Source organism: Cryptomeria japonica, chromosome 4, assembly GCF_030272615.1.
Source record: "Cryptomeria japonica chromosome 4, Sugi_1.0, whole genome shotgun sequence".
NCBI classification, from domain to species: Eukaryota; Viridiplantae; Streptophyta; class Pinopsida; order Cupressales; family Cupressaceae; genus Cryptomeria; species Cryptomeria japonica.
In genome coordinates, this window is record NC_081408.1 from 641,844,136 (window position 1) to 641,867,172 (window position 23,037).

Here is a 23,037-nt window from a genome sequence, read left to right on the forward strand (position 1 = left end):
GTTAGTTTGACTGTGAATATGGCAATTGAAAAATAAATTAGCATTTACTCAATGACTTCTTGAAGCACCGAATTAAACACCCTCTGGTCGAGAATGGGTCAAATCAAAGAGCCGAATGCGCTCCAAAACTCAAAATTCAAGCGGTGCAGAGAGCGCGTAAACGCGTTATGACTACTTCCATCTGCACATTTATGGACGAGCATTTGCCAATCTATAAATACGGGCAAGAGGATGAAGATTCAAAGATACAAATGCAACCAAGTATAATAGAGAGGAAGAGATGGAGAGCCAAAGAAAAGCAATGTTGATGTTGGTTCTGGCAGTGGGGGCTGCTGTTCTGTTTGGGAGTGTTTCTGCACAAAATTGCGGGTGTTCGAGCAATTTTGCTGCAGCAAGTGGGGATACTACGGTACTGGAGATGATTACTATGGCACAGGCTGCAAAGAAGGGCCATGTACCACCACCCCCACTCCCTCCACTGGCGGTGCTGTCTCCTCCGTCATAAGCAAGGATTTCTTTGATGCCATTCTCAATGCTGCAGACAGCTCCTGTGCTGGAAAGAGCTTCTACACATACGATGGCTTCATCCAGGCTGCCAACGCCTACTCTGGCTTCGGCACCACCGGGTCTTCTGACGACGCCAAGAGAGAGCTCGCTGCCTTCTTCGCCCATGTCACTGACGAGACTGGATGTATGTAATCATTAATTTTAATCACTACGAATATTGTTGTTCAAATCTCGCATAACTAGTGATGACTAATGAGTATTGTGCTTTTGCAGCTTTCTGTTACATTGAAGAGATCGATGGTGCATCGAAAGATTACTGTGAAGAAAGAAACACCCAGTATCCATGTGTTGTAGGCAAAGGCTACTTTGGCCGGGGACCCATCCAGCTATCCTGGTAATTAATCAATTCTGATCGCTTGAGCTTTATACTTTGTTCTGTTGCGCTTTCTTCCCACTTCACACTAATGAGATTGAGTGAGTATTGCAGGAACTTCAACTACGGTCCAGTAGGAAACGACATTGGGTTCGACGGGCTGAATGAGCCGGAGAAGGTAGCGCAAGATGCCGCCATTTCGTTCAAGACAGCAGTTTGGTTTTGGATGAAACAGAGCAACTGCCACAGCGCCATCACCTCTGGACAGGGATTCGGTGCTACAATCCAAGCTGTGAATGGCGCCATCGAGTGTAATGGTGGCAGACCTGACATCGTCAATAAGCGTATAAGTTACTACAAAAATTACTGTGAGAAGTTGGGAGTAGATCCAGGCTCCAACCTCTCCTGCTAATTTTACCTCACTTCACCTCACCAATTACAACAGGAAAATAAGACCGCAGACAAAATTCTGCGCTACTGTCCTCTTTAATTATATCCATTTGTGAAATACAATAAAATTCCCAACTGAAACAAACGATGTTGCAAAGAATTTTTAATTAAATTAGTTTACAACAGCTTCTTTTGAAAATTTGTGTGACCTAGTATGATATGATGGAATAAAAATTCAGTAGTAGATGAAATAGTGTTGTTTGTCAGTTTGTGTCATGGAATTATAGGAAGGCAACAGTTTTCTTTGATTGGTTAGGGAGGCTACAATTCTTAACAATTGATTATAATTGTTTATTTATTGCATTCAATTAAAATTATGAAAAAGTTTTCTTTAATTTTTTTTAAATTGAAGAATGCAAATCAATCATTTCTTAAAGATAAAAGGAAAATAATATGTTATCTTCATTCTTATTTTACAAATTATTTTGTCACAAGGTCAGAAGAATCAAAGATATCTAATAAGGCTGAAATAAGTGGCCTATAGGCTCTAAAATTGCCAACAATCCGTGCAACTGCTAATATATAGTCAGAAATATGTCAAATTATCAATATGATTGTGTTTTACTTAGTGTGTCAAAGTCTCCAATAAAAATGTAAATATCTTTATGATGTAGATATTTGAATAGGGTAGGATTATATTTGTTTTTTTCCTAAAATTGAAGTTCATAAATGAAATTAACTAGCTACACTTGGAATATCACAAATCCCCTTGTTATAATATCTCATTTGTCACTATGTGATTCTTGTAAAGCCGAGAATTGACAACTACATGCCAAGATTTTAAAAGAAAAACCATTCAAGAGAAGAATAAAATCCTTGATTCTCGAATTCTATTATTATATTATTTTGATATAAAAAGAACTAGGCTCTAGAAGCAATGAATACTTAATATTTTTTATTTTACAATTACTCAAGTATACAATTCATTGCACAATTTAACTAGTTAAGCTAGGGGCAACTTCAACTAAATGCATAGTCCTCTTAATTTTGAAGGATATTTCCATATGATTAATTAAGGTTGCACAAAATGGAAGCTTACCTTTTATCCAAGCAAACAAAATAAGTAGGGGCATCATGATCAAAAATAAAAAATTGCATTCACTTTGTGTAGTCATAATATTTTTTAGTTCAAAAAAATTGTTTATCATTTCTTTTAAAATTTGTTCACCTTCATATATAAGAAAATTCAATAAATATCCAACATAGGAAAGAGGATTTGAGTAGATTTATGACAATTCAAGTTGGCACTTCAATACTCCCAACAATTAATAGACTAGTTTTTGTGCCCATATGAATTTTGAGTAATATTTTTGGGAACAATTAGAGGGAGAAAAGAATATAGAATAAAGTAAGGGTGCACATAAAATAAGAGATAATACAAACGTAGGTGCATAATTTAGATATTAGGAATTCAGGAACCTAAGTTAGAATAATAAAAAGAAAATGAAAGAGAGAAGGCCACATTCATGGACAAAAAATAAAATAATTCCATATGGTAGGACTTACTTCAAGATGATTCCTTGACTACAATTGATGAAATTCAATCACACCAAAAAGAATAAGATGTCACAAACATACTAAACATGGAATGCAAACTCAAAATTGATGATAAATGCTAGTTGGTTACTAAACTAATGTAATATGAATAATTGAATATTGAATATTCTTTTCAAATTAGATTTGTATTTTTCAATTGATTGGTTGGTGGATGGATATAAATGCCACAAAACATCCATAAATGCATGCTCGGGGTCATTAATTAGAAATACATGGCATGAGATCCAAGATGATGATGAATATTCTATGAAAGTTTTGACTTTAGGCATGAAAAAGGTGAATTTAAATTTTTAGATGTCTTACGAAACAATCTAGTCCAAGGTGGCTATTTTTTTAAGATTGTGCAATGGAAAATTCTGAGTTGATTTTTAATGGTAGATTACTAATGTGTGTCGTGCACTAAATGGGTTAAAGTTCATGTCTAGACTAAATATTGATGATGTCTATAAAAATTATATAGAAAAGGTGGAAATTCTAAGTTATGCACTTTTATTGCTTCAATCAAGAAAGTCTTATATTTTGATGAGCAAAATTTGTGAGTTTTTTAAATTGAATCCTTTAGCAATGTACATGATTTAATTAATGTTTATATTTAACCATGCATGCATAGAAGAATAATGAATTTGACGAAGAATTTTAATTAAAGAAATATATATTGATGAGTTTAAGCATATTTGAAATATAATAGAAAAATTAAGAGATCACACTCAAAATAGATTTATGTAAAGAAGCTATGTTAAAAAATACAAAAAGTAATCTTATAAAACGATGACATAGAAATACATATTCAATAGATATATGAATACATGATGAAAGAATACACCTTTTAATCTTATTTTTAAATTCTTACTTTTAATTTGATAGGGGAGAATAGACTCATTAATAAAAAAATCATATGAATTTAAATTTAACAAAACCTTTTTGTAAATTTATTTCTAATTTTTTTTCATATACCTTTTAATATTGTCCTATTTTCCATTTGTAACCAGTTATCTATTGAAAAAATCTCCAAAATTTATTTTTTTAAAAATTTTCTTTTAATTTATTTATATATATTGAGACTATCGAAATTATGAATGTTGTGATTTCATATGTTTGAATTTAAAATTCTAAACTTAAGATATTTAGATTTTTTGATTTAGATAGATTTTTGAAGCTTTGGCATTCCAATTGCTTTGTATAAATAGACTTTTTGGGTGTGGGTTTTTTAAGTGTTGGCATGATTCCCTAAGACTTGTGTATCAAAACAATCGAGGGATGGTTTGAGGGGTTATGATTCATATGATTAAGTGGATGGTGTGGTCGATTATAATTAATATAAATGGAAGGATGATTTGGTATTTTAGTTTTTTATATAAGTTACAGGATTTAGTTTTATGGATTAGGATGTAGAAAGGTTGATGGATGGATAGATGGTTTGATTGTTTAGGATTTATATGGTTTGAGGGATAGTTTAATATTTCTATTATATTAGTTTACAATTAATGAAAGGTAATAAAATTAATAAGTTTAGTATGTGCAAATATTTGGACAAATAGATAAGTTATTTTGAGACCTTTCAAATGTAATAAATTATTGATATGAAGATATGTCATAATTCATCAAAGGTTGTTAGAGTATACGCGAGGCAATTTAAGTTGGCAATGTTTTCAATTATTAATGGCTAATTCTATTGATTAGAATTTTTAATTCTTCATATAGATAAGAGAGAAAAATAAGTGAAAAACATAGAAGTGGTATTATAATGATTAAATTTATCTTTTAATAAATATTCTTTAATTTAATATGTTGTGTTATTAGAAATGGAATTGAGAGCAAGAACATCTGAAACCATGGACGATGGAGGAGATGGAGAAAGAGATGATTATGGTTGTGGGGATAATCTAGATGATGGTGTAGATTATCTTGTGGTTGCCTTTGTAATTCTTGACTAGATGGGCTGGGTTCTATTGTCTATCGTATTCATGAGCTTTACAACTATATTTGGATTATATTCTCTTGGTGTCTCCTTAGATTATCTTTTGCATTATGGGTTATCCTTAGTTGCCCATTTTCGTGTATTCCTTTCCTGGTAGAGGAATTTCTATCTGTGCCCTTTCTCCTTGATAGGTTGGAGGTTTTTCTACTCAATGGTGATTGGTTACTCTTGGATGTGGCTGTATGTTCTCTACTTTTTAGTGCCTTGGTGGTAATCCTCTTGATCAATATTCAAACTTTCCATGTTTACTTCATTTAATAGTAATGATTAATAGATTTTTGTGTTTTGGGTACTTTTTTTTGTCAAGCCAAACCTTGATGTGAGTTCTTTGGGTTGGTTCTTTCTAGGTTCAACTTTAGTGACTCTCTCTCTCTTATTGAGATTTGGATTTTCTCTGGGTTGTCTGCCTATTTTTAGAACCTTTTCTTTCTTCTTGGTTGTAGGATCCATGTATGAGGCTATTTGTGTGTCTTGATTCTTCTCATCTGTCTATACATTTGTGGCTATGCTTTGTCCGCTTCTCTACTCTGAGGAGGCCTATATTTTTCTCTTGCATATAGTCATTCATGGGATACTCTTGTCCATGCTCTATTCAAGGGTTTATAGGTTGTTGGTTAGTTTCATAAATTTCTTGCCTCTCTTGTGTTGGAATTATTAAGCTAGTTTTTGGGGACTATGGATTTTGGGTCCATTCCCACTAAGGAGCTATTTTCTACTCTCCAAATGGTTTTATTGACAAATGTTTCTATTAAGCCATTTATTTTAATCCCAACAATGAAGGTTCCTTTGCTACCTACTTCTCAAGGATGCACCACTTGTCGAAGAGAGGGGGCTTTCTCAGCTCCTTTTATTCCCCCAAGACTCCTCTAGAGGTGAAGTTCTTTCTTTTGGGTTGGGATGGGTCTCCCTCTTAGTGCTATTTGGATCTAGGTGTGTTTCTTGGAACTGGTTTTATTAAGGGAGATTCTATTGCCACTTCCCCTGTTTATTCTACTACAAGTCTTCTGGAGGTGGACTCTGTAGTGGGCATTGGTATTTCAGATCCTATAGAGGTGGAATCTATGATTATTTTTTATTATAGTCCTATTGAAGTAGGTTGTGGGGTTAGTCTTATTCTTGATCCTATTAAGGTGGAGTATATGGTGTCTTTTGATATTCTGAATATATTGAGGTACCTTGAGATTTAGATATTTCTTGGTTTTTTAATCTCTAAGATTCTTCTTTTTCATCTTGGATAGGCTAGTTTATTTCTATTAGTGCTACTATCTAAGATTCTTCTTCTGTTATCTCCTTATCTCAATTGGTAGCTAGTTTTGTTGTCTACTATTTTTGGGCTCATTGTTGTCCCATTCCCTTTCTATTTTTATGGTGATTCTATTGGAAAAGGCTTTGGGTACCTCTCAAAACCCATTAGTTATGTTTGTTCTAGTCCATTCTCTAGTTGAATTTTCCTGAGTTTAAAGTCTTCTCATTTTTAGAAGGTTTAGGGATTCCTTTCTAAACCCATTATTCTACTTACCCTTTCCTGGTTTGTGCTCTTTATAGCTCAAGGTATCTTTGATCCATTTTTTTAGGGTGCTAACCCACTCCTTGGTTGTTTTCTCTCCAAATCAAGGTGTCTCTAGGTTTAAGTCTAAGGGTCCTTTTGAAAACCTACAAGTTCTATTTGAATTGTCTTAGTTGTGTCTCTTATGATATGCTAGTTGGCACTCCATTTCATGCTAGCATCTGGCTTTTTAGTTTTCTCACTTCTTGGGAGATCCCTCTATGTCATATTGAAGGCTAATATGTAAAAGGGTTTGGGCCCTATTTCCTAATTTACCTAATCAAAACATTTTTGGCTGTTAGAATAGTTTGTTAAATAATTAATGATCCCTATAAAATTATGGAAAAGTGACAATAAAGATTGAGCTTATTATTATATTATTATTTTTTAATTTATATTATGAACATGTAAATACTGATAACCTTGACATTAAAAGCTAAATGTAAAATTTGATGCCTTTCTGAAAGCATAGCATAATAGACAAATGGATTACATTGTCTAGATTATAATTTTAAAGATTGTAAACTATGGCTTGTGAATCGAGACATCATATCATATTTTGGTAGATTAAACATTCCAAGGATAGGTGCCAAATATGGATTAAGAGTGCAGCGTAGTTTTCTACTTCTAATCTATCTATCAATAGTCAAAGCTAAAAATATTCTTCGGAAAAAGCTTGTAATCATTAGTAGTTTTACTATATTATGATTGTTTTTTTACTCTTTTCCATATTATAATGTTAGGATATTAGCATTTTATCATGTAACATGTATGTTAGATATATCATGCTACACTAGATTCCATCAAACCTATCAGGTTCCATATTATTTGGTACTTCATGCAATTTAAAGAGTTCTTTAGTTGAAGAACATAGGGGAAACATACACTTCATGGTTGGGAGTTTAAAAACTTTGAATATGTTCTGACCTTGTCAATTACTACAGATAGAGCACTTGATATTTATTGTATGTATTCAACCTTCTAGTCTAAATGTATTGTAATACTTTCCATCCAAATATAGAAGAACATTGTGCCGATAACAAAAAATTTCTTATGTGTAAATACGATTTTCTAGCATTTTTCTAAATGGTTGTTAACATGGATTCTTTAATGGATTTTTTTTTTTTTTTATCTATGCCTATGTCTTTAAAAAGACTACCTCATCACTGTTCTATTAGAATGAAAAATAATCTAATTAACCTTAACATGTAATAACTAAGAAATATTATCTTTCTAAGGAACATAGAATCTACAAAAGTAATTAATTATTCCTATAAACCGGTACTGAGAGGGGAGGGGGGTGAATCAGTATAGGCACAATTTCCTTTCCCAAACTGGTTTGACTACAAACACTGCAAATGTCTGACAGACAGTAACACTGGTCTGAAACAGAGTGCAACCAGTAAAGTTAAGAATGACTATGACAAGCATTAATTGGTTAAACACCTAGCTTTCTACTCAACTTAATACTACACTTCCATTTCACCCTTGTGCACGAATAGGTAATCTATAACCAGAAATATAATAATAGCTAGCTCAGTATGATTTACCTTCAGACACAAATCACTTAAATCATCACATGAAAAATACTAAACATTGCACATAGATTTTTCATGTGGAAACCCAACTGGGAAAAATAACAGTGGGGATGAATACCCACAAGTTGCTTTTGAACTCTTTAGAAGTGCGCTCTGTTAGGAGCCTAGTCCAGTTAGAGACTATCACAACAGGTTTTGCTAAGAATCGATACTGTTAGGGATCACCCAGTTAAGGGATGGCTGAATACCCGATTAAGGGTTAAACCCTATTAGAGGTTACCTTGTTAGAGGATTTCAAGAACTCAATTAGTTTGAGTCACCCTGTTAAAGGATTTACAACAAGCTGATTAAAGCTACTTAGTTAAGGAATTTTCCAACTGTTGAAGTGGTTAAAGATCAACAAGTATTACAATGATCTGATAATAGCACTCAATGCCTAATGCAGATCTGCTTAAGTTCCTTCCTTCTGCACACACACCATGCAGGAATCAATCCTCTTATCTCATCTAGTCTGGCAAGAATCACATATCTTTTCACTTAGATACACACACACCATTTTCGAACAACCTCAGAAAGAAACACAACAACGACCTTATAGGAAATAGATAGGTCAGTGGCATAAACCCTAAACCCTAAACATTTAGGTTAAGCAATTCAGGTGGTTCAATCCTTTCCATTGAACACTTTTCATTTGAATACAAAAGTCTTGAACATATCTCAAGACATTCTCCATCATTCATTCTTCACCTTTTTCATGGCGGCTTGTAACCCATCACACATTCTCCACCGTTTACAGGGACTTCGCACATTCCCGAGGTAGATAGGATCAATCTCCTTCATGCAAGATCCTTCATGCGCTCAAGCTGACATGGCAACACGATCGGATCTTAATTATAATGCTAACTCATTACACAATGTCTTCAGTTGAGTCACACGGGCTTGGAACACTTCAACCGGAAACCCTTAAGCTAAGACTACCAACCGGTAGTCATATCATGTTTAGTCCTTATAGAGAACATTCCATATGCCGGTTCAAATTTCATCATATCGGTTCTCTTGGACAAACATACCACTTCACCTATTGCTCAATATACCAGTTTATATCATTATACCGGTTCACTTTGCCAACTGTTTGGCTTCAATATACCTGTTCACTTCTTTGCACATATACCGGTTCACATTTCAGCATATTGCAGGTTGACTCTTCAATCATATTGACATCAATGACAACATAATATCTTCATGTCAACATACTCAGCACAAATGCCAACAAACAATAGCAATGAAACTTATACCAAATAATAGATGTCTCTAGACTAGATGTTATTGTTAAACATGGAAATATATGCAACACATTCTATTCTATCAATTGAAAATGTCCATAACATAAACTTAAATCTATCTTGAAAAATGTGTCATGTTCTATATAAAAATTAAAAAGAAGCACTCTTTAGAAGAGATTCAATAATAGAAAATATATAACAATTAATTAATCTATTGAAATGAAAATAATGAAAATGAAAAGGGGAGAGGATAAAAAAAACTCCTATGTTGAATAACTTCTTAAAGCTATGAGATTTCCACAATCCATATTGTATACTAGTTTATTTTTCTGGATTCGATTGTGTGTATGAATAACTTCTTCCCGAAAGAAAATTTGTAGCTTCAAAAGACAAAGTATAACTTTTTTGACCTTTTTTGGGGGATCACCTTCAAATCAAACCCATATTTTGGTTTATCCAACCTAAAAAAGAATATGTTTTTAAAAAAAATAGATAACATATAATTGTGTTCTTATTCTAAATATGCTTCCACTTTTAAGAGAAACAACAATGTAAGATAGAATGCAATAAAATAATAACTAGAATGCTATAAAATGGAAAAATATAACCTAAGTGTCCAAACCAAAAGAATTTAAGATTCTACAATAAAAATAAATAAAAATAGAGAAGTCAAATAAAAGTATAGCGTAAGTCACCTTTGAAGGTTTGCCAAAGCCAATGGAGACATAAATAGTAATGCAATATGCTACTACAATTTTTATAAGCTCAATAAAGTGCTAGGTAATATCCATGTACTTGAAAATACTCGTAAGAGCTCAACACTATTGTTACAAATGATAGAGAGTTCTAAGTTTTTAAGATATATTAAAAGAGAAATTAAGAGAAATAAAAAGGTAATTCAAAAATTAAAAATTTAAAAAATAGGTTCTTTGAGTAGGATATTTCAAGTACATATTTTAGATGTGTATAAAATTTATAGTCTTAACATGGAAAACAAATATTACATTGATTAAAAATTCTTTTAGTAATAATGGTGAAGTACCTCTATAAAATATAACATGAAAATTATAAAAAAATCAATAATCATGAAAACATGTCATGTTGGTGCTGAATTTTATGGAGTTTAGCTTAGGTCAAGATTCCCTATCATATACATAGCCATGTTTGGCTTAGGGGTATGGATTCTTGGTAGGTATTCTTACCATTCTCATAGTAAGAAACCTCTTCCTTGTTCACAATCCTCCCTTGTTGTTATCTATGGATAGGATGTGATTAAGAATACAAAAGTTTTTTTATTTAGTTTAATTTACATATTATTAATAAATTATGGCGTTGACTTCAAAGTTGGATGAGTAGGTGTTGAAATATTGGAGGCCTCATGTAGAAAAAAATCAATCCCTATCCTTTCACTAGCATTTTTTTATTGTGACTTTTCAATCTTTCTACTATAAGGAGGCCAAGTTAGATGGTAGGCTATGGATGTGGGTTAACTATTTCGTTTTTCTCATTTCTTGATTTCATTCATTCAACTCTCTTAATCAACTCCTCAGTATCATTCTAGTCTAGGTTAAAATACATAATTTTAATCTTCATTTCTAAGGTATATCTTGCCTTGAAGATATTAGCAATATAACTCGTTATGTTCTAAAGATTGATTTAGCTTCTTAAAAATTTGGCAACACAACCTATGTCTTTAATTTTGTTGACATTAATATTTCCAAGGCTCTTCCTAAGGATATTATGTTTTCATGCTATGTAGGCCTTCAACTTAATAAATTGATTTTGAGGGTCTTCCCTTTTAATGCAAGTGACTTTTGATAATTGGACATCTTACTTTTGATTTCCCTTGCTATTATTTTATGACAGTTGGTTTAGCTACTTGGTAATGAAATGGCATTTTCAAACACTTGATTGTTGATGATTTATTAGACATAATATTTTTAGTTTCCTAAGGTTTATTGGATCTCAATGGACATTTTTTGTCCTCTATTCATGTGGTAGATCCCTTTGTAGATGATGTTAATTTATTACTTTTATCATCTACTACTAGAAAATCTTCTCTAGGCCCAAATTTGGCTGCTCTTTATGAACCCAAAATAACCAAGGTTTGTGATGGTGTAACCCTTGTTCCTACTTTGTATTCAATTTCTATGTTACATGGAATATTTGTTTATGCATTCTACCTCTCTCTATTTGGTTTGTTAGGTCAAGGATACAATGGAGGATTTTCCTTTCCTTTCCTCTCATTCTAATCATCTAGATGATGGTGTGTTTTGGATATTTGTCTAAAAAAGGAAGAGTGGTATTCCAAAACATGTCTTTGTTCCTAATTCCCATTTAACTAATGCACGAATTATTAGGTGAGGGCTAATAATGGTGTAATATTTAGATCTTTTGGTTGTTTTGTAGGTTTTTTTAATTTCTGTGGGATAGCTACTATTGTGAGGTAGAGTAGTTATAAATATGTTGTTTTCTAGATTTTGTGTTAACTATCATCTCTCCTTGCAAAAGATTCTAAAATTCTTTCTAAACAAAAATTTACCCCTTAATCAAAAGCATATAACATATGACAAACTTATATAGCACAATTTTTTTTAATTATTTAAGTGTTATTTTAAATTATACTTTAAAATGTAGAACACTCGTTAATCTCATTTATCATTTTTTGGTACACTTTATCCAACTCCAATATTATAAATTATTATGAATAATAATATATTATAATGTAATACTATTTAATAATATAAATTTATGTTATTTACTCAATATTTGAAGATTATATGCATGTAAATTTATTATTTTTAGGGAATTATATATTTAATAGACGTAGAATTGAAATTTGGTTATATTGAAATATAGAATAAATTTAGTAAGCAAATCATCCAAAATTAATTTTATTTAAAGGATTGTAATTAAATAAAACTAAAGGTAGACTTGTTAGTTTTGGTGGGTAGATATAAGATGGGTAAGCAATTGTATTTGTATTTTATTGTGGTTTACTATATGCACAAGTATTAATTTATTTTCTCAATCTAGATAACTAAAGGAATCAAAATGGTTATACATGTTGACACCAAATAGTTATCCTTAAGCAATTTCAATCTCTACAAAACTTTTTTTGATGTACTATTCTTAATAATTTCCTATCAAATATCATTATAAGAATTTTTTTGAAGTTGGTGTGATGAAGACAAACATATGCGATATTAGAAACAACGTCATTTAAAAAATAGGTACCTCAAAAGTATTATAAAAAGAGCCGATATTTTAATAAGAATTGTATTATGCGAGGTGGTATGAATAGTTTACGATGTAAAGTTTGAAATGAAATTTAGTGGTAATATCCAAGACTTTATAATCAAATGCGATATATGATAAGTTTCTAAGTGTATTGAAAGTAATTTTAAGTGTGATTCAATTAGATAGATGGAAGATGGATACTATAAGGTAAAATAATCTAGGAATAAAATCTATCTATCTTTGACATCGACGCAATTTTAAAGTTTTGATGTGATAATCAATTTACAAACATAAGTAATCTATGAAACGAAAGTTAATAGTATTATTTAAGATTTAATAATCAAATGTAATATAATATAAATTGAGTGAAGTCTCAAGAATAATTTTAGAAGTGACTCAATTAAATAAAAATCCCTTTATAAGTTTGGATGATAGAAAGAAATAGATTTTAGATAATAAAATAAATTAGAAATAACATCTCTTTATCTTTGATTTGAACACAATTTAAAATTTTAATGTGAGAGGACGTAGAAACAATTTAAAAGTTCAATGTGAGAGTCAATACAGAGACGTAGCGCAATTCATCTTTTGAAAAGCCTATCTAGCCAATCCATCTTTTCAAAAGCCTATCTAAAATACTTCGAATCAAGTATATGAAGTCAGCACACAGATGTATCCAATCCATCTTTTGAAAAGCGTTTCAAAAATACTCCGAGTCAAGTATAAAGTCGATTCAAAAATCAAACGAAAGCAACAATTTCTACATTCATTAATCTGAAAGAACTGCCCACATACCCATCTCGAAGATGGAGATGAGACTTGGTTTCAAAATGCTTCATTTGTCAAATAAAAGACGCTATGTCACGAGTCGCCCATAAAAGTCGAAGAATGTTAGTTTGACTGGTAATATGGCTCCGGAAGAATGCATTTCCTCATTGAGAACTCGGAGGAGAATTGGTGGTCAAATGGAGGGGAGATAGCGCTTAAAACGTGCAATGTCTTCCATCTGCACATTTGGGAATCTATAAATACGGGCATGAGGAGGGAGCTTCAGAGATACAGATGCAACCAAGTCTAATAGAGATGGAGAGTGAAAGAAAGGCAATGTTGATTTTGGCAGTGGGGATTGCTCTGCTGTTTGAGAGTGTTTCTGCACAGAGTGTCTCCTCCATCATAAGCAAGTATTTCTTTAACACCATTCTCAACGCTGCAGACAGCTCCTGTGCTGTAAAGAACTTCTACGCATACGATGCGTTCATCCAAGCCGCCAACGCTTACTCTGGCTTCGGCACCACAGGAACTTCTGACGATGGCAAGAGAGAGCTTGCTGCCTTCTTCGCCCATGTCACGCACGAGACTGCATGTACGTAATCATCAATTTCAATGACTTAAGATTGTAAAATTGCCAATTTCGCATAACTAGTAATGATTAATGAGAGTACTGTGCTTTTGCAGCTTTATGTTATATTGAAGAGATCGATGGCGCAAAGAAAGCTTTCTATGATGAAAGCAGCACTCAGTATCCATGTGTTGCAGGCAAAACCTATTTCGGCCGGGGACCGTTCCTGCTAACCTTGTAAATTAATCAATTCTCACTTGACCGTTATACTTATCTCTGTTGCACTTTCTTCCCACTTCACACCAATGAGATTGAGTGAGTATTGCCGGAACTTCAACTACGGTCCAGCAGGAAACGACATTGGGTTCGATGCGTTGAGTTATCCGGAGAAAGTAGCGCAAGATGCCGCCATTTCGTTCAAGACAGCAGTGTGGTTTAGGATGAAACAGAGAAACTGTCATAGCGCCATCACTTCTGGACAGGGATTCGGTGCCACAATCCAAGCTGTCAGTGGCGCTATCGAATGTACCGGTCGTAGTCCAGACATCGTCAACACACGTATAAAATAGTATAAAAATTACTGCCTGAAGTTGGGTGTAGATCCAGGCTCCAACCTCTCCTGCTAACTTCACCTCACCTCACCTCATGATACCTCTCCAATTGCTATTACAACAGCAAAATAAGACAGCAGACAAACATTCTGCCCTACCACCCTGTATAGTTGTATCCATTTATTAAATAAAATTAAAAAAAATCTTAAGTAAAATAAATGATGTCGACTTTTGATGAGTGTTCAATGGGAATAATGATCGTGAAATTCAAATACTTTTGAAAATTTGTATTGAATATTAGTGTGAAGATAAATTTTTGTCATTTATTTATTTTTACATTAAATTATGAATTCATATAATTATCTTCAAATTATTTATTTAAAAGGGTCTACATATATCTATATTAATGTATCTACAAATTTTATTATATTTTAGCTATATTACCATATGGATATTGTCAAAAGTTTATAACATACAATTTTAAAATTATTTTTTTATTGGCGAGCTGGTCGTAATGGATGAGCTAGGGTTTCTATGGGTGAAGACTCGGGTGAAGAGGATGAGGACGATGATGCAAATGGGCTGGGAGAAGGTCTTTGCCTTTTAGCTTGTGCTTGTTGTTTTTCCTTGTGCGTCGCTTTTGCTTTTGGTTGTAGTTTTATGAAGATCTAGGCTATCTACGGTGGGGAAGGAGGTGATATTTTCCTCCTGTTTTCCCCTGATCTCCTTGGTAAGGGTTGGGGACTGCAAGAATTTTTTGGGTGCTGGAGCCAGGGCTATGTCTGGTTCGAGGAAGGTGTGGCTATGTTGGTGGGTGCTCTTGACTCTGGGTGTTAGGTAAATGCTTTGCATCTTTGGAAACGGAAGCCCCGATCTTTTGGAGTTGGGGTTTTCTATTTTTGTGGTTAGTCTACTACGAGTTTCACTCTGCTTAGGTTTTGTGGGGCTTCCACTCTTGAGGGTGGTTTGGCTTTTTGGGATGTCATGTTGCTTTTGTTCGTTGTTTTTTTTGTGTGGACCCTCTATTCTCTTTTGGTTTATTCCTTGGTGGGTGTTTGTTATGCTCTTCCTATCAGTTCTCATGTATCTCTGTTTGAGGTGTTTTGCTCTCCTATGGAGGTGGAGTGGTGGCATGGGTCCTGGACTATGTTTGAGTTGTTTGGGCTTTTGGGTTGCTCTCTTTCTTGTCCTATTGAGGTGGCCCTTTCTCCTATTGAGGTGGAGAGTAGGCGTGAGAGAGTTTCTCGGTTGTTGTTGTTCACGTTATTGGTTGAGGGAGTGGTTCAAAACCCTCATGGTTTTCTTCACACACGGTTCTAGGTTTATGATTTTTCCCCTATTTCCCAAAATGGTTTGTTGGTTGTGGAAACCTGTAAAAACCCTCTTGGCTAGATTGCACTTTCAGGACAAGATGTTATTTTCTGGATCTCAACAGGTTATGGGAGCCTTGTAAAACCCACTTTCTTGTCAACCTATGCCCCTTCTTTTCCTATTGAGGTGGCTCTTTCTCCTATTGAGGTGGAGAGTAGGTGGGGAGGAGTATGTTGGCTATTGCAGTTTGTGTTGCTAGTTGAGGGAGTTGGTCTCAACCCAAGGTGGTCTCCGCAGATGGTTCTGGGTTCACAGTTTTATCACTGTGTCCCAAAATGGTTTTCTTGTTGTGGGAGCCTATAAAAAACCCTCTTGGCCGGATTGTGCATATAGGTAGTGTTGTTGTTTTGTAGGCCTTAGAAGGTTCTAGGAGCCTTGTAAAATCCACTTTCAAGGTTGAGGGAGCCTGGAAAATCCCTATGTTTTTAGTTTTTTTCTTGGATTGGCTAGTTGCTAGTAGTTTTCAAGGGCCCAGTCTGACCATTGTTTGTTTTTGGTTAGGTACTAGCTGTGTGGTCTTTTGTGGCTAGGAGCTTCTATTATCAAGTTGTGGGAGCCTTGTAAAACCCATTAATCAAGTTATGGGTGCTTGGAAAAACCTTTGGTGTCTATTGAACATCAGGGGAGCCTTGATAAAACCCTTGTGCTAGTGAAAGGCTTTGCCCTTCTACCTTTCCAACTAAGTTTCATTTATATCACTTTGCTGCTAGGTTGGTTTTAGGTTGCTAATTATCTTTGATGTATCTTTTGCAGCTGCCTGTTTTGGGTTTTGGATCCTCGTAAAATCTGAGGGTTTTGGGTTCCTTCAAAACCTATTGTATGGGGTTTCAGGTCCCCTCAAAACCCGTTTTTCCTAATAAAGAACAATTGATTATAATGTCATGAAAACAACTTTTTATTTTTATTTTTTTCAAAACGTATTACTTTTTATAAGCAATAATATAATAATATAAAATACGGATTTGTAGCTTAATGAAAATATATTATACTTTAATAAGTATCTTGAATTTATGATTATGGATCTATATTGAGATTGGATTTTCTTTTTGTGATTGGTCAACATTCAAATATTTTAGGGAGATAACTCAGCCAACCACCAAGGGTTAAGGTCTCAAATGCATAAAAGGATGGGACTATGGATGGTGGTGAGCAATGGAACTTATGATGGAAATAGGGAGGTCAAGAAAGATGTTATTTCTCGGGTTTACACCACATAGTAAGGTTGTACCCATTTTTAAAGTGTCTTTCATGATGTTAGATTAAATTTCTTTCTATAGAAAAATAGACATATCAACGGATTTCTAAAAACATATTTCTATTTCTTGTCCACATCCTTATAAAATTCAAAAATAGGAATGATGGTAGGCATTGTGACATATGGATGTAGATATGATGGATATGAATGAAAGCATGTTGTGATATGGATGACTTGCTAATAGTTGTAAAGGTTGGATGGGATGTAGGGGTGGAAAAATCTTTTCCCCAATTGTATAGTACATGTAGATAGCTAATTTATGTATGATACTTACAAATGGGTTTTCATCCCATTACTTTTCCAAGGTTCCATTAGAATGGTTTTTACCATTGGATGATTATTATATTTTCATTACTCTAATTTTTAATTTCCTTTTATATATTGGGGTTGTTGAATTTTAAATTTAATTAACTATTTCCATAACAATCTAATAATATCCCATTCTAAATTTATAATAATGCAGACCAAATTACTTGTGGTATTCTAGGTAGATGTTGATGTGACCATTGTTGACTACTAAGTTAGCTTCTTCGAAATGATAACATGGTATCATAATAGTCCCTATGATATTGATTATTTTCAATGTAAATAGATTGTGGTGCACTTTGAATGATGGAAGTGGTGATGGAGCTATTTTGGACAATGGAATGGGATATATAAGATGGGTGAATAGAAGGATGAGATTATTGAGGCATGACTAAATGGCATGGGGCCCAAGGAAATAAGGAACAAAAATTGCACACATGATGTGATGTAATGGGATTAGATCTTTTGTTTTTTATAGGAACTTTTATCTCTTAAAATGTTTGTACTTGTTGTCATATAGGATTTCAAATCTTTAGATTCTTAATTTTTTGGACATTAGAGTTTAAGTGTCCATAATGCAATATTTTAGGACCCACAAAGGTTTTGAGTTTTATTTTGTCATATTTTTTCTTAGTTATTTGAATTGTTTTGATTAATAAAAGTGGGATAGGCCTGTACCATTAATTTGTTATTTGAATTGTTAGGATTCACAACTACCAAAATTCTCAATTGAGATGGAATAATTTATTTTTGGGTTTTTGAACTATGAAACACTAGTCTCTAGTGTTAAATTTATGAATTTTATTTTTTAGGTGCTTGGATTTTGAAGACTAGATTTTGTGACCCAAATGACCATTAGATTCTAAGATCTATGAATGTTGAGATTAAAGATATTTAATTTTAGAATTTTAGACTTTAGAGCTTTATATTTTTGGATCTTGATAGAGTTTTTGAACTTTGCCATTTGAATTTCTTATTATTTTTGTTGGGTGTGGAATTTTAAAGTTCTTTCATGGATTCCTTGGAATATGTGGACGCATCCAATTATATTTAAAATAAATTTTTAAAGCCCAATAGGCAAATATTCTTCTCTTGGAGCCCCATTAAGGTTGTGATAACTTCATCATTATGAAATAGGTCAAGTGGTTTGTGATGTTTTTCATCTAGAGTGATGTATTCAAGGGGTGTATGGGTAAGATTGAAGCCAATAAAAAGGTTTGTAATTTGGGGGATAGTATCATTGAAAGGGTTGGAGATTGAGTGGATAGTATCAATGAAATTTTTTTGGATAGGTAATACAATGCTAATGTAAGCATTGTTCAAAGGGAATTTAGGCTTCATAAAATGATTGTTTGCAAAAAAATTAATAGGAATAGTGAGAAAGAAATATTTTGATCTTGCCTAAAGTTGCACTAGTAGTTACTAGAGTACCCTTAATAAAAAAATTCTACATATTAAAATATTTGTATACATCAGCTTGAGATTATTAGTGTTGCATTAAAATGAATACTTTTTAGGATTCCTTCTTCATGAACTTGGCTATTAGTTTTTCTTGATAGTTCAAGTTTATACACATTTGATTTATAATGAAATATGTGTTACTTTATAAACATGATGAAAACCCATCATTAGAAGTTGTGAACTATTGGTATTTTTCATTTTTTAAACCAAAAAAATATAAAGAGATGAAGAGGAGTTATCAAATGACGTGTTTCTAAAAGGGATGCCAAATATGGTTTAAGAGATAGCAAGTTGTGAGGTCTAGGAATGATATAATAGCTTTATGAATTGTAGGAACTACAAGTTTGGTTATAGCCCATATTTACTATGAAAACTATGCTAAAAGGTATTCTATATGAAGAAATTAGGTTTAAAAGCTATTTTGTGGTAGGAAAGTCATAGTATATGACATATGAAGTGATCAAAGGGTAGAATATTGTGTTATGATAGCTGGATCATATGCTACCAATATTGTATGAGAATGGCAATAATGTGAAGTGTGTTCAACTAGGAGTTCCCCCTTCAAATAATTACATAACTAAAAACAATAAAATTAATTTTAAGGTGGAATATAATGAAATTATTCCTATAGGGAAGAAGAATAAAAGAGTATATTACATGTGTATGAAACGTGCAAAATTATGCTTATGAAATGAAATAGTGCTCATTAGGGATTTTACATGATATGATGTAAAATCACATGAAGCATGCAAATAAATATATAATCTTCTTAGTATGCATAAAATAAGAAAAAAATATCATCACCATTTTAGGGAAGAGAATGAATCACCAACATCCTCCAAGCCTATAAAAATATGAATGCAAAAGAAGAATTACAAATGAAAAAAAAAATTGGTTCAAAATGGAATATACCTCAAAATATCAAGACTTTTCTTCATCCCTAGAATACCTTAAAATAATTATATGCCATATAAAATAAACTAGATACAAAGAGAAGAATAAATATGATATTTGACACCACTATATGCAGGTACCTACAAGGGTAAGATGGGTCCTCTACATGTAACTAATAAATACATATCAAACATGATGAAAAGAATAGAAACATAAATAAAAGTATACACACATGTATAGATGATACAAAGGAATGATTGTATCCTCATACACCAAATAGTTCACTTTATAATCTTGATTATAGCGGTAGCAAGAACAAGATGATAAAGGCATCATTGTGAGAATCATACTAAGAGAATTTCATCCACCTAAGTACAATGAATTAGTTATAAGAATACCATGATCCCTTTGATAATAGACAAAGGTATGCATGAATAATATCATGAATATAGATGTTTGTTATGGGATATCCATTGAGTATTCATAAATTTATTCTCTAACATATGTATGTAATTACAATCAATACATACAATGAGTTGTAGTTGCTCACTACTATACACATTATTGTGAGTAGTAAGAATTGCAAGTTGATGCTCAATTTTATGAATAGCTTTGATAACATTTTGGATTTTCTTAATCTAGGTAGGGAGAAGAGATTTTCATTAAAGTTTACAAAATAGACAAAAGGTTTCCACATTATTTATTAATAGACCATCTCGTATGAGGGTAATAGCCTTCTTAATATATTTTTATTTAATAGACATTCTAATATAGATTGCATCACCAATGAGACCTTCAAATAGATTTTGAGAGATATCCCAATACAATAGAAGTAGAAACCTAAAACACAAGGTTCAATAGTAAATTGATAACATTCATACCCCAAGAAAAGTCAAAAATAGTTATAATGGTGTTGTATATGAAGTATTCAAGGAGTTCAATATGTTTGGTGTGTTTCTCCTTGATAATATTTTGAATTACCTCTTCTTCTATGTCATTTTTTGATACAAAAAACTCCCTCAACTAATCAATCAAAGAACATTAAGAATAATTACACTTTCATCCATGTATCTTTAGGAATTATGGTTTGTGTTTACAACTAATTACTTGAAACATTCTAAGGATATGTGAAAATCCTATTCTGAAAGATCTCAAAGTAGTGGCCAACGAACAAGAATAAAAAAGGAGTTAAAATCCTCTACATGTTTAGTTGTGCCAAACCAATTAGGGTGATCATATATAAATATATTATAATGAAACTACTTGACAATGTGGGTATTTCTCTATAGACATGTTCTTAATTAGATAGAACAAGAACCCTAATAAATACAACACATATGGCTTACTTATTGGACACTCTTGATTTTTGGTTCAGAGAGAATATATTCATACTTATAAATATGTAAATACTTAAAATGAAAGATAATTTGTTCATTTTATATATTTATTCTAACTGATGAACATAAGGATTTTGAATTGTTCCTTGTTCAGGGTTATAGAGTCACTTCAAGTAGTCATTAAACACAACTATAAAAAGAAAATTTATATCATAGATCTCTTAATATTAATGTATGACATTAATATCCCCAATTTTTGTCTAACTATAGTTCTACTTTTAGATCCTTAACAATTAATTCAAATCTTTATATCATACCTAAAGCTATTTATCTTTTCCTTGAAAAGATGAAAAAATAACATATACTCCATGGAAATGATATAGAGATGAAAATAATTAAACATTTTTATTAAACTTTCAAAATAGATTGACTAAAAAATTTAGGAGACAACTATAGTATAATTTCTATATTATATTACTCATTCTAAACAAAGGATTGATCTACAAGTATTCAATAACTAAACAACCACTTCTTTTATAACTTCTGAACCAAGCACATGATAATATAGCAACTAACTTGATAGAATTATTTTGAAAATTTTGAAAATATTAGAATCTATGTATACTACCTCAAATCTCCATTTTATAGGAGCAAGGGAGCAACAAGCTTCAATTCATGTACACATCACAATTATATTTGAAAAAAGAAAAAGATTAGAGAATATGTCAAAGACATCTTTGAGAAACTACTAGACAAAATAGAAATTTCTCATTGAGAAAAAGAATGTTGGAGCTCCAAAAATTGTAGGTGATGGGCTCAAAACTTGAGGAAGATTCTCCACCTTCAAAATTGACTACAACTAAGATGATGCTATTGTAACTGCACTATGGAGAATGTGATTGCAAAATTATGAAGTGTCATGGAAGTCCCTTTTTAAGATAAATGAAATGCATATCAAATGTATCTTCATTTCATTTAATTCAAAATCCAAACTTGGAGCCCACATTGAAGAAAGGTGGTCCTCAAGATGATTGATTGAAATAAAATCAAAATATGTATTCATTTTATTTAAATTTCAAAATGTGAACATGGGATAAAGATGTGGAATGGTGGGGCCCTAAGTGATGGTTGAGTTGAAATGTAGATTAAGTTTTTATTCTTTTTCGTTTTAATGTTCAAAAATTCTATCCATCACAATGTGGTTGGCAAGGGCCAAGTGTTTGTGATACTCATCTCCCAACAGTCCTGATGCAGAAATTTTTGGCAAAACTGAGCAACAAACTCAAAATAAATTCACTTCAATAATCTCTAATGAGAATTTTATTCATATCACAAATGCTGCACATAAACTCTTCTTGCATTGATGTTAAGTACAAGGCTTCATTTGTACATGAAACAAAACTAACTCCAACTTAAAATAGATTCATTCAAATCTATCCTTGTTTTAGAAAAAATATCCAAACTACTTACTCTACATGCTAAAATAAATAGATTTAGGATTATTAGAGAGATGTTTGGAATTTATAAAGGAAAAACAAATTTCTCCGCACACTCAACAATCTAGAAATATCTAGAATGTGACAACGTTAAACTACCAAGGAACAAAAGACTTTTTCATGGGCTCCTATCCATGAGTTCATCAATTCTACTTCCATACTTAGATATACCTAAAGTTGTCATCCATGTAGCTTCTTCAAGTGAGTGCTATTTACATTTGACGAAGTATTGAAGATACTCTTTGTTTTTTGGTCTTATTTACCACTTTCTTGTACAAAATCGCTTTAGGTTGCTTTGGCATCTCTATGGACAATTGTTGCTTCCACTCAATGATCTAATATCCACCTATTTTAGGAACATGAATTGTTTTCCTTCACCTTTGTAAAGGTATAGATCTGCAACATTAAGGTAGGAGAAATTTCAATGCCTTTTGGAAGTTCTATCTCATATGCATTGCTAGAAAATCTCCTTAGAACCCTACAAGGACCAATTTTCTTAACTTTAACTTGTTGTACTCACCCTTTAGAAACTGCTTCTTTTTTAGTAGCTGGGTA

At 32.4% G+C, this 23,037-nt stretch overlaps 1 pseudogene; it reads left to right on the top strand.

Annotated features, from left to right (window-relative positions):
- The first annotated feature begins 280 nt into the window (after positions 1-280).
- On the top strand, positions 281-14,437 carry LOC131875291 (chitinase 6-like; annotated as a pseudogene).
- The last annotated feature ends 8,600 nt before the right edge of the window (positions 14,438-23,037 follow it).